Source organism: Phyllopteryx taeniolatus, chromosome 22, assembly GCF_024500385.1.
Source record: "Phyllopteryx taeniolatus isolate TA_2022b chromosome 22, UOR_Ptae_1.2, whole genome shotgun sequence".
Classification (NCBI taxonomy): Eukaryota; Metazoa; Chordata; class Actinopteri; order Syngnathiformes; family Syngnathidae; genus Phyllopteryx; species Phyllopteryx taeniolatus.
In genome coordinates, this window is record NC_084523.1 from 1,595,906 (window position 1) to 1,606,051 (window position 10,146).

Here is a 10,146-nt window from a genome sequence, read left to right on the forward strand (position 1 = left end):
CCACAATTATGTTGTTGCGATACACCACAGGGACCTGTGAGCTGAAGTGCCAGGATGAGACAGCCATTTTGCATTCACACAATAGCAGAAATGGTGCGGTTTCTGAGATACGAATGAATATGGATGAATTTGTGAAAGTGTCGCAACCACTGCATGTCTTCACGGTTATTGCAAGAGTGTAACCAGTTTAATGAGCAGTTCGGATCATTTAGACCCTTTTATCTGCAGGGTTTGTTGATCAAATGACATGAAAATGACCATTACATGCTTTTCACAGTCATAACTACTCTGTGGCCCTCAATGAAAATGACTTTGACATCTCTGCTTTAGAAGTCTCATGTCATGTCATGCAAGAAAATAGATTTGTGTCACCCGAGGAGTTACGCCCTAAAAGATTTCGGCTGCAGATGGTCGCTGCTCCCTTTAACGTCTCAAACTGGCACGTGGAATCACTTGCCCAACATGCTAAAATATTCAAAAGATGCTATTTGGCTTATACGGGGGCCGGAGGGGGGTGGGGGGAGTGCTTTAAAAGCATGATACTGCAGCGAGGAGACGGAAGCCAGCACGCTCTCCATCGCACATGCTGCATTTGCGGAGGACAATCTGTCATGGACGGAAAAGCTAAGCGTGTACACGACAGAGCCTATTTACAACACAGAGCCGGGGGCTTGCATCTGCTCACAGTATGGCGCAAGAAATACCCTCGTATTCGCCGCCTGGTCTCTTATTGACTTATTATTGCGGCATTACTTGATTATTTATCCCATATTCGCATCATTACAGCCAGGGGAGGGTAGGCGGGGGTCGTTTATACGGCTGATTTGTTCGCGCGAATTTGGCTTGTTTTGATGAATGGACTTTTGGAGGAAGGGGAAGGAGTTAATCCACTTGTTTCTTGTGTTCCAGCCTATTCAGCACTCGCGTACCCTACCCCACCCCCATCTCCTCCTCGCTTTATTTTTGGAAACATCTCTTTCTTGTGAGTCAGGCCTCATATCCTGCAGCTCCTCGCTGCTGTTTGCGCTTCGAGAACAGAAGAAACCGTGCTCTCTTTCCGAGTGCAATAGTTAATGTTTCGTGACCAGTCATGTTATGGATAGATGTTCCGCTCCCAAAAGGTGACAAGTAGCAATTCCTCATATGAATTGTGCAAAAACTTGTGCCGGTTGAACGAGTAGCTACGTGACACAAACACATTTTTTGCATTTTTCAATCAATCGATCCATCACAAGCCTTCAGCCAGCAATGGAGATTGATAACTTCTATATTCATTTTCTTATCAAAAAGGGAAAAATGTGTTTGTTTGAATTACAATGGCATTTTTAGCAAATGTTTTCTGATGACTACTGGTTCGCTACAATAAACACTGGTTTCAATTGCTGTGATTTATTTATATTTAATAAGATTCTTGTCTAAACCAGTTAGAAGGAGAAAACCCTTTTTTTGGTATGAATTACCTTTTAATGTTACCTTACAATGCTTCATTCTGTCGTTTTCCCCAATTGTGTTTCTTTGGGTGTCGTTCTGCAAAAAAAAAATAGCTTTTCACTGCAGTGGGAAAATCAAGAAGCATTTTTAAAAAAATTTTTGCATTTTGCATAAACAATCCAGAACTATTTTTTGTGTGTGTGCTTCTGCATAATCTTTAGTCTCTTTTTTTTTCATTTTTAATCTAAATCCCCCCGCCCCCCAAACACACAAATTGAATGGAACCATACACTTGTGTGAGTGTTGCAAAAACAATTGTTGTTGTTCGTCACGATTAGTCTTGCGCCACATTAAACCAAACAACGAGACGGACTAAAAAGGGTTGTCGTGCATCCTTCAGAACGGAGCGTAGCAGCATGGAGGGAATGCATCTTTAAAACAATCACATCGCTGCTCCGCAATTAAGCATTTATGGCACTGCAAGTGCTTCCGGAAATGTGCACCCATAGCCAATTATCCGCTTGGTATTCCATCCACTATGGGCCGCAGCCTCCCAACCTAAAAATTGTACATAGAAGAGACATTTTCATAAGTCATTTGTTATTTTAATAAAGAGAAGCAGGCTATTTCTGATGGATTATGTCAGGAGATACAAAGAGTTCAGTTTCTTTTAGTTTTATTCCTGCCATTGTCTTTCGCCTTTTCTCCAAATAGCCGTTTGTAAGCGCGGCCCCGTTGCGGGAATGTTCCGGGAACGGGAAGCGAATTGTCCTGTTGTTGTTTTTTTTCTCACACGAGATCTCATTTTTAAAATCCAAATGTATTCCTTGTTTTGAATTGATAGCTGGGCTTTGTCTATGGTGTGCACGGAGGACTTAAATATGCGCAAGAGCTGTTAAATCTCGACACTCGTGAATTCTTTCTCGTTGGATTCTGCCGACAAATTCCCGTAATGTCGGTCAATGAGCTGGCGCCTACGCATGAAATCGGTGTGGGAACAGGTCGTAAAATCCTCGAAAGAACAAAGGTGTTTTTTTTACGACGACCTCCATTGCTCGGCTGCTAAAGGCTGCGGCGTGTCACGGATATGATTACGAGCTCATAGAGGTGGCTGGCCTCCTCATGGGAAAATTGAGTTCCTGATTGATTTCAATAAGCAATATTTCCACACTTTTCACTTGAGGAACATTTTCTTCCTTATGGGGTTATTGTTTTAACGTTAACTGTTCCAAATAGGGGCAATGCCGCTCTCCGCTCATGCGGTTGCCTAGCAACAACCAGCAAGGCAGTTTGATGAAGCCTGACATTTTTATTTATTTTTTTTATTTTTTTTCCCCTCAGAAATGTGAAATATTTTTATCTTCAAAGCTTGCCACTGGTCCGCGGGGAAATGCACGACGGCACCTCTTTTATATGTGGAAAACAAAAGAGGTCAGGGCGGCGCATTCATCGGTTGAAGTGGAAAACTTGATTGCGTCGCATGGTGAGCGCTTGTCGACTGCATTTACATAAACTTTCACCAATACTGCACGCGTGCCAACAAGCTAGGAATATTATAGCCTTTTAAAGGCCTGAATGAATTTAATTTACAGTTGATTTCCAGGCAAGGAAATTCGGTACAAACTATTTATTGGATACGAAGTTGAGGGCGGTTGAGTGTGCTAAGCTTACAAAATTTGAGTGTATTTTTGGTTTTATGAAAAAAAAAAAAAGTGAATTTTTCAAGGTTCTGCAGCAGGGTCGCATCATTAGCAGTACAGTAGCTATTAATAAATGCTTTCATTAAGTCATCTCATTCTCGCAGACTAAAGATCTTTAAGGTCTTTTTTTCAGTCAATAGGGAAACTTTTGTCTTATTCACACAACTGAGCAGTAGGGCGGCGCCCTAGCGCCCTCTATTGACCGGCCACCATTCTTAGGCAAAAAAAACCCAAAAACAAGTATTTATACTGGTCCCAATTAGGACCCAAAAAGGACCCGATGTGTGAAGAGCTGCCCAGGGATATGCCTGTCCCTTCACCAATCCACTTTAAAATATATCACCCTTCTCAAGGCAAATATAGTCAGTTGTTTTTCATGCTAGGTTGTTTTTTTTGTTTTCGTATGCTGTTGCGGGTCCGTTGCATGACGTCATCAGGAGAAGTGAATAAGAATGACATTTTCAGCCCATCAGTAAGTCATTGTTGTTTAATTAGAATGGCAAGTGCACCGCCTCTGCTAGTTGGATTAGTCAATTTGGGATTTCACTTTTCATTTTATCCAAATAATGTGCAATAACATAATTGGATCAATTTGGCTTTAGTTTCTGCATACAGAGCCAGTGCTGGACAACTGTACTTTTCCCTGTATACTGGAATACAAAGAAACTTTAAATGACAAGGAAATTCTTCCCTTGGGCATCACTTGTTTCTGAGGTGTCAGCATTGTCACTGCCTTGGATCGTTTTTAGATTTACATACTTCAATATTTAGTTGTGTTTTGACGATCAAATAGACTGGTTAATAAACGCAACATTATTTATCATCTGCAATATTTGGATAATGGGTAAACATTTACAATAAAGCACGTCCTGGTGACTTGCACATAAATGTCATATTGATAAGAAATAATTAGATTTGTGCTCAATATTACATGAAAACACCACATTTTGCCAAATTTGTGATAGTCAAAGTGTTGACTTACTGATTGACGACACTTGTGATGTTCTTTGTATTGTGTATCCTTCACATAACAATACCATTTTATTTCTTCAAAAAAACAAACAAACAAAAAAATTCAGAAATCCAATCCATTGCAATCCAATTTTGTTTACAGAGCTTTTAAACAACAACGCAGATTACCAAATTGCTTAACACAGCATAACCTAAACAAATAAAAACAGAAAAACTGCAAGGAACAGTAAATACATGTAAATAGATAAAATACGAGGGATATAAGACCGTTGTAAAACCAACATAAACACGGTAAAAACACCAATTTAAAAATATATTTTTTAAAAAGACAATGAGAAAAATCAAAACTAAAATCAACATCTCAAACTGAGACAAAAGCAGTGAAAATAAGCACGATTTAAGCAAGGACTTTAACATCGGACTATGTGTTTGTTTGTTTGTGCAGTGCAGAAATCAACATATAGCACAAATGTGATGTTAGGTTGACACGGTTGAACTAAATTGATTCAGTACAGCTGCAAGACAGGTAGTCCCTGATTTCAAGGCCCTAGGTCTGTGATTGTATTGAACCCTTCGCCCCCGCGTGGCTCAGAACTCAAGTAGATGCTACCTGCGGGCCCTGCAAGGAAACAAACAGCCTGCGATCTTATTGACATTTCAAAGCCTGTCTCCCACGGCGCACCATCCTCATCACATCCATCGAGCGCACAGAGGAAGCCGTTTGATAGCCAAGCGCAGCCCCCCCCCCCTCCCCCATCTGTTCCCACCCTGACCGCAGACACGCAGGTTACAGCGTCCGTGTCCGCCTTATCTCCCGCAGCACCGGCTCGGCTTCGAGACCCGCAGCTCGGGCCCCGGCTTGCGTTGGAGATAAAGCCCAAAATAGAGCGCGCTCGCTGACAGCGAGGCGGCGCTAGATAAGAAGAAGATAAGAAGACTGTTGTGTTCACGGCTTGGAGCTAGAAATGGGAGAGAGGAGGGGATGCTGCTCATGAAAGGGAGATGAAATGATTCTGATTCGGATTCGGATTCCGATTTGATCAATAACGGTCAAGACACTCATTTAGCTTTTTTTTTTTTTTTTATGCCACCTTGGAGTTATATGGTTAAATGTCTCCCATGCTGAAACAACCACACTTAAAGTCCTATTTTCAAAAAGTTACCGATAAATTTGAATTTTAGCCATTCATAGTAAAGGCAATCGTTATTGACAGGGCAAATGGTGGTGCTCCATTGAAATATACTTGTTTTTAGCACAATAAAGATATGGAAAGTAGGACACTGCCAATAATTCAAATACTCATATCAGTAAAATTGAATTGATTTTAAAAAGGAAATTCAGTTGGCCATGTTTTTGATCAAATGATATGAAAATGCTCCATAAAGGGATGGAAAAATTGTCCCCCCCCCCCCCCCCCACGCAGCCTTGTTTCTCAGAGTGGTCCATTGATTGCGTTCATTGACCCGTGTCATTGATGCCCCAGCCAATTTGCGGGCCGTGGCCCACAGCGATAAGAAAACGCCGGCGCACCTGCGTGCGTCCGTGCCTCTGAATGTCAATGAACAGCCTTCCCCGCATCACATTATTCAGCCCGTGTCGCCGGGGCACGCCACAAAAGTGCATGTGAAAAGGTTTTTCCAACGCTGGCATGCGGAAGGCGATCAATAAGTGTGCGTCTTTGTAAATAAGATCATGTAGACAAGAGGCGGTCGTCAGCACCGGCGTCCCGACGTAAGCCCTCGCCTGCTTAGTTCATTCTCCATTAGACGACGCCCTGCGGTAATTGAATTGGCCTGTACATGCTCAGGGCTCGCCCTTCTCGTTTTTGCCTCTGACTGCATACATCAAGCTCTGGTAACTTAATAGCCCAGAGCCGGTGAATGAGACATAACGTTGAGGGTTAAGCCGTTTTTACTCCTCATCGGAGACGGGGACGGATGCCAGAGCGTAACCCAAATAAGCAACTCTGGGGGCGATCGGATTTAACATGCGGCGCCAATCCCGACGTGTTATTTGGCGGCAGATAAGCGAGTCGCGCCGATAAGATCCGAGCTAATTAGCCCTTCCGAACCAATCGACGATTGGGACACGCAGCTGCGCGCAGGCAAAACATGAGCGAAACACACGGGAAGTAGCTTGTGCGGAACATTACGGACTTTTCTCACGGACTTACAGAAAAGCAGCACGGTGGTGGATTTGTTTTGTGGTACTGGGTTCACATTTTGGCTGTGGCCTTCATATGTGAAGTTTAAAATAATCTGGCAAAACATGGATGTTAATGTTCATTGTGGACTCTAAAGTCAGGGTGTATCCTGCCTCAAAACAAGTACTTTACTGTAGTTTGAGGGTTACACTGGCTTTTCCCCTCAAAGGTTCTACAGTACCTACATTGGCAGAGACGGGGACTTGAGTCATTGTGACTTGGACTCGAGTCGACCTGAGTCACTGGTTTGACTTCTTGTGACTTAATTAACAGAAAAACTAAAAGGCTTGAGACTTGATTTGGGAGTTAATTTGTATCGACAGTTAGATACATGGGCCAATATATCATTATCTGACCTTCCTTCTAAGCCTTCTTTCTTTTTGAAGACCAGATACTGCATCTAAGACTGCATTCATAAGGTGACTAGACTTGGGACTTGACCTCTCTTATGACTTGACTTGACTTGACACTTGCATGATACTTGAAGGTTGGGACTTTCACATGTGTAAATTGAACCCACTTCTGCCTTTTGCGTTGTTGGAGTGCAATAATTTAACCGATGGGGTACACTATGTTATTGGAGATGACAATCGTTTGTCAACGGGTACCAATGGTACCATTTGCCTTTATACCCTTGACAGTTGACAGTTTTACATCTTGGTGTGTCCATTTGGCAAGAAAGACTCCAAACTTAGCTTTGAATTCGTATACATTGTAACATTCTTTCTAGTATGCGTTTGAAGCATACAGTGGCTATTTGGGAGCAGTTGTTTATATGTTGTTATTGTCCGATACTCCATGCAAGCTTGTTTGAGATTCAACCTATAGTCCACATGCGATGTTTGTTTTCCCCACACGTACAACTTGCCGTGCACTTGTAGTTAGCTATGTCCGATGCCAGCTGAGATGGAAAACCTGGGATTGTGTTGTGGGGAGAAAGCCTGATGAAGTATTCAGAACCAGTTCCCCACCTAACCCCCACCTCATTCCCTCGCAGTGCAAGGCAACGGCTCCAGTCGTAGTGCACCGATGTTATTTTTGCAAATGCACAGCACCTCTTGCTTCACTTTGAGAGGTTTTTAAATTATGTAAAAGGAATGTCTGCGGCTAATGAGCGCGTCAAAGTCCTGCAAATGTGCGACCCGGCGGTCGAGTGAGAACAACATACACCGCTGCCTCAACATGCAAAGCAGGCAGAGTCATTTTCGAGTGTCTTCCCGCGACAAAAACATCAACGGGTGAATGCGGCCATAATTCCATGTGACGCGGGCAGTCAAGGGGAATTGAATCGGAGGACTTGGAAGAAAAAAGGGAGAATGGCTACACTGAAAGACACTGAAAGAAGTGGACGCTCATGTCCGATCCAGCTTCCTTGAAAAGACCCATGAAAGGACGAACAAGGGGACCCCATTCACCACACAGGCAAGGAAATTTGGACTCCCTGCGTTTCTGGTGCTTGGAAACATTCATTGGATTCATTCCCCTCATTTGAGCAAATGCTACCTGAGCTTGTAGAGACAGCCAGCCAAAGGCAGATTAAAGCGAAGCGCCACAAGGGAACGCGGCTAATGCCGCAAAATCTCTTGGTCTGCTTCAGTGTGTTCAGGCAGCAACAAGATGAAGACGCAATTGAAGAAAAACAATCAAGTTAGTTATGTATAGTGGAATTTCTGCAATGGAGAAATAATTTGTCTGTCATCCTTAATCTCTAAGCAAAGCAAAAAGAATAATAAAAAAACCTGTGATAAGGTTTCACACCTAAGTAAGATCGAGCTTTGGTTCACAGGCAACGATTCATACAGTCCCAAATGAAGTCATGACAATTACATTCCTGGGGCTCTATTTTTGGAGAGGACTCAGCTGCGCTTCAGTGTAAAAATGAGCGTGTCTTGACTTTCGTGCCACTTTGGCACACCATCTGCTTGACAGTGCAGTGAGGGTTTGACCTTGGAGATGCGCTTGGCGTAGTGAGATTTTTGTCCGTCTCAATCTCCGCCTACTGAGACCACGTCTAAGTTTTGGCGTCGGTGATCTAATGCGATTTTGGTGAATTTGGTCGGGGCACATACTCGGACATGTGTGGGTGATGACTCACTCATTCCAACAGCCAACTTCTAACCCTCTTAATCATTGTGGAAATCAATTCATTGAACATATTATTATCATCATTATGATATTTTTTTAAATCATCCCACATACTGGCCGGCATGCACCTACTGGGGTCAGGGGGGGTGGAAACGAACGATCATTGGAGGTGATGTGGATACACGAAGTCCTGACTTGTATTTAAGTCGCCGGATGTTTTCACCAGCTCGTTCTGTATTTAATAAGGGTACCCGCTAACGTCCAATGCGCTGTCGCCATTCAAGACTATTGCGCTGCATTTAAAGGGGATGAGAGGAGCCGCTTTGATGTGAACACGCCCACACCAGTGCAGATGTCCCACGTTTAAACGCACCCGTGACCTCTAAACCGTGAGGTGGATGTGCTAACCAGTCAGCCACCGTGTGTTTTGTTATGTTTGCCTTATTTAAGCAACATACTTTATCGTGCTAAACCTTCTATGTAATTTTCATAGGCCTTTATTATACTGCATTGCAAGATGCATTACAGTACCTATTTTTTTCTTCCATTCCACGCCTTCGATCCATCTATCTTCGGTTTCTGTCATTCCTCATTCCCAAGCTGCCCTTTTGTTTACCCCATCCACCCTCCTCCATTTTTTCTCTTATCATGGCCGCTATCCATTCCAGGTAACGGAATGAGTGCTGGATTGAATCAGGCTACGGATGAGCCAGCCCCGTAGGTGTCTTGAGTAGGCGTCGTTTAAATGGATTCGGAGAAGACGGCCCAGAATAACACACTTTGTCACCGCTGGCTTTGTCTTCGTCTTTCATGTTGGCTGTCAGTCAACAGCCCAAAGCATAAAGACTATTTAAAAAGAAAACTGCATGATAAATCCAAAGTGGTGCTTTACAGCACTCCATCATACCTGCAGTGGTGCTCAATATTGAAACTCGAAAGGCTCAACCATCTTAAATCAATCAGTCAGGCGAACCTGTTGCACTCCAGCCTTGGAGATGCACAAATAGGGTTGCCAATTGCCACACACAGCAACCTTCCTTCACCGCAGCGACATCTGCTGGATCTAGTGGGTCATTGCGTAACCTGACCCCAAATGCAAGTGGACCGTAACAGTGGGGAAAAAACGAGAATAAATGTATGTTTAAACTGCAATCTTCCTTGGACCCAGGCATACATGCACATTTAAATGTACACCATACAAGGCATATTTGGTTTGCAATTGTCTTACCAAATGTCACAAACTCTCCATGTTTTTTTTCCCCCCCACCTACAAGTTCACACTTGCACATAACAATCTGTTGTGTACCACGGATAAGATATCAGCTCAACAGTGTGTGTTTGAGTGGAGGTAGTAAAGTGAGAAATTTAAAAAAGCAGTGCACATGCTGTGTTCACACATGCTGCCACAAAACACACCTTGAAAAGGAACTGCGGAAAAAAATGCTACCGCTAAACCGTTTCCTAAAATAGCATACAATAGAGAAATCCCGTGAAGATTAGTGAAATACTCTTGAAAAAAGAATAGCTTGTAAACTCCCGTTTTAACAATAATACAGTTCCATTCCAGTTATGGAGGGGGCAGAATACAATCAATCTTATGACCAAATGCCAAACCAATTAGACAAAAATACGTTCACCATCTTTGTATTTTCCACATTAATACGAGAGTCAGTCAAAGGGTAATGAGCCCAATTTTCCTCTAGCTTTATTTATTGCAATAGATGCATAGAAATGAAGCACAAACCATTTTGACT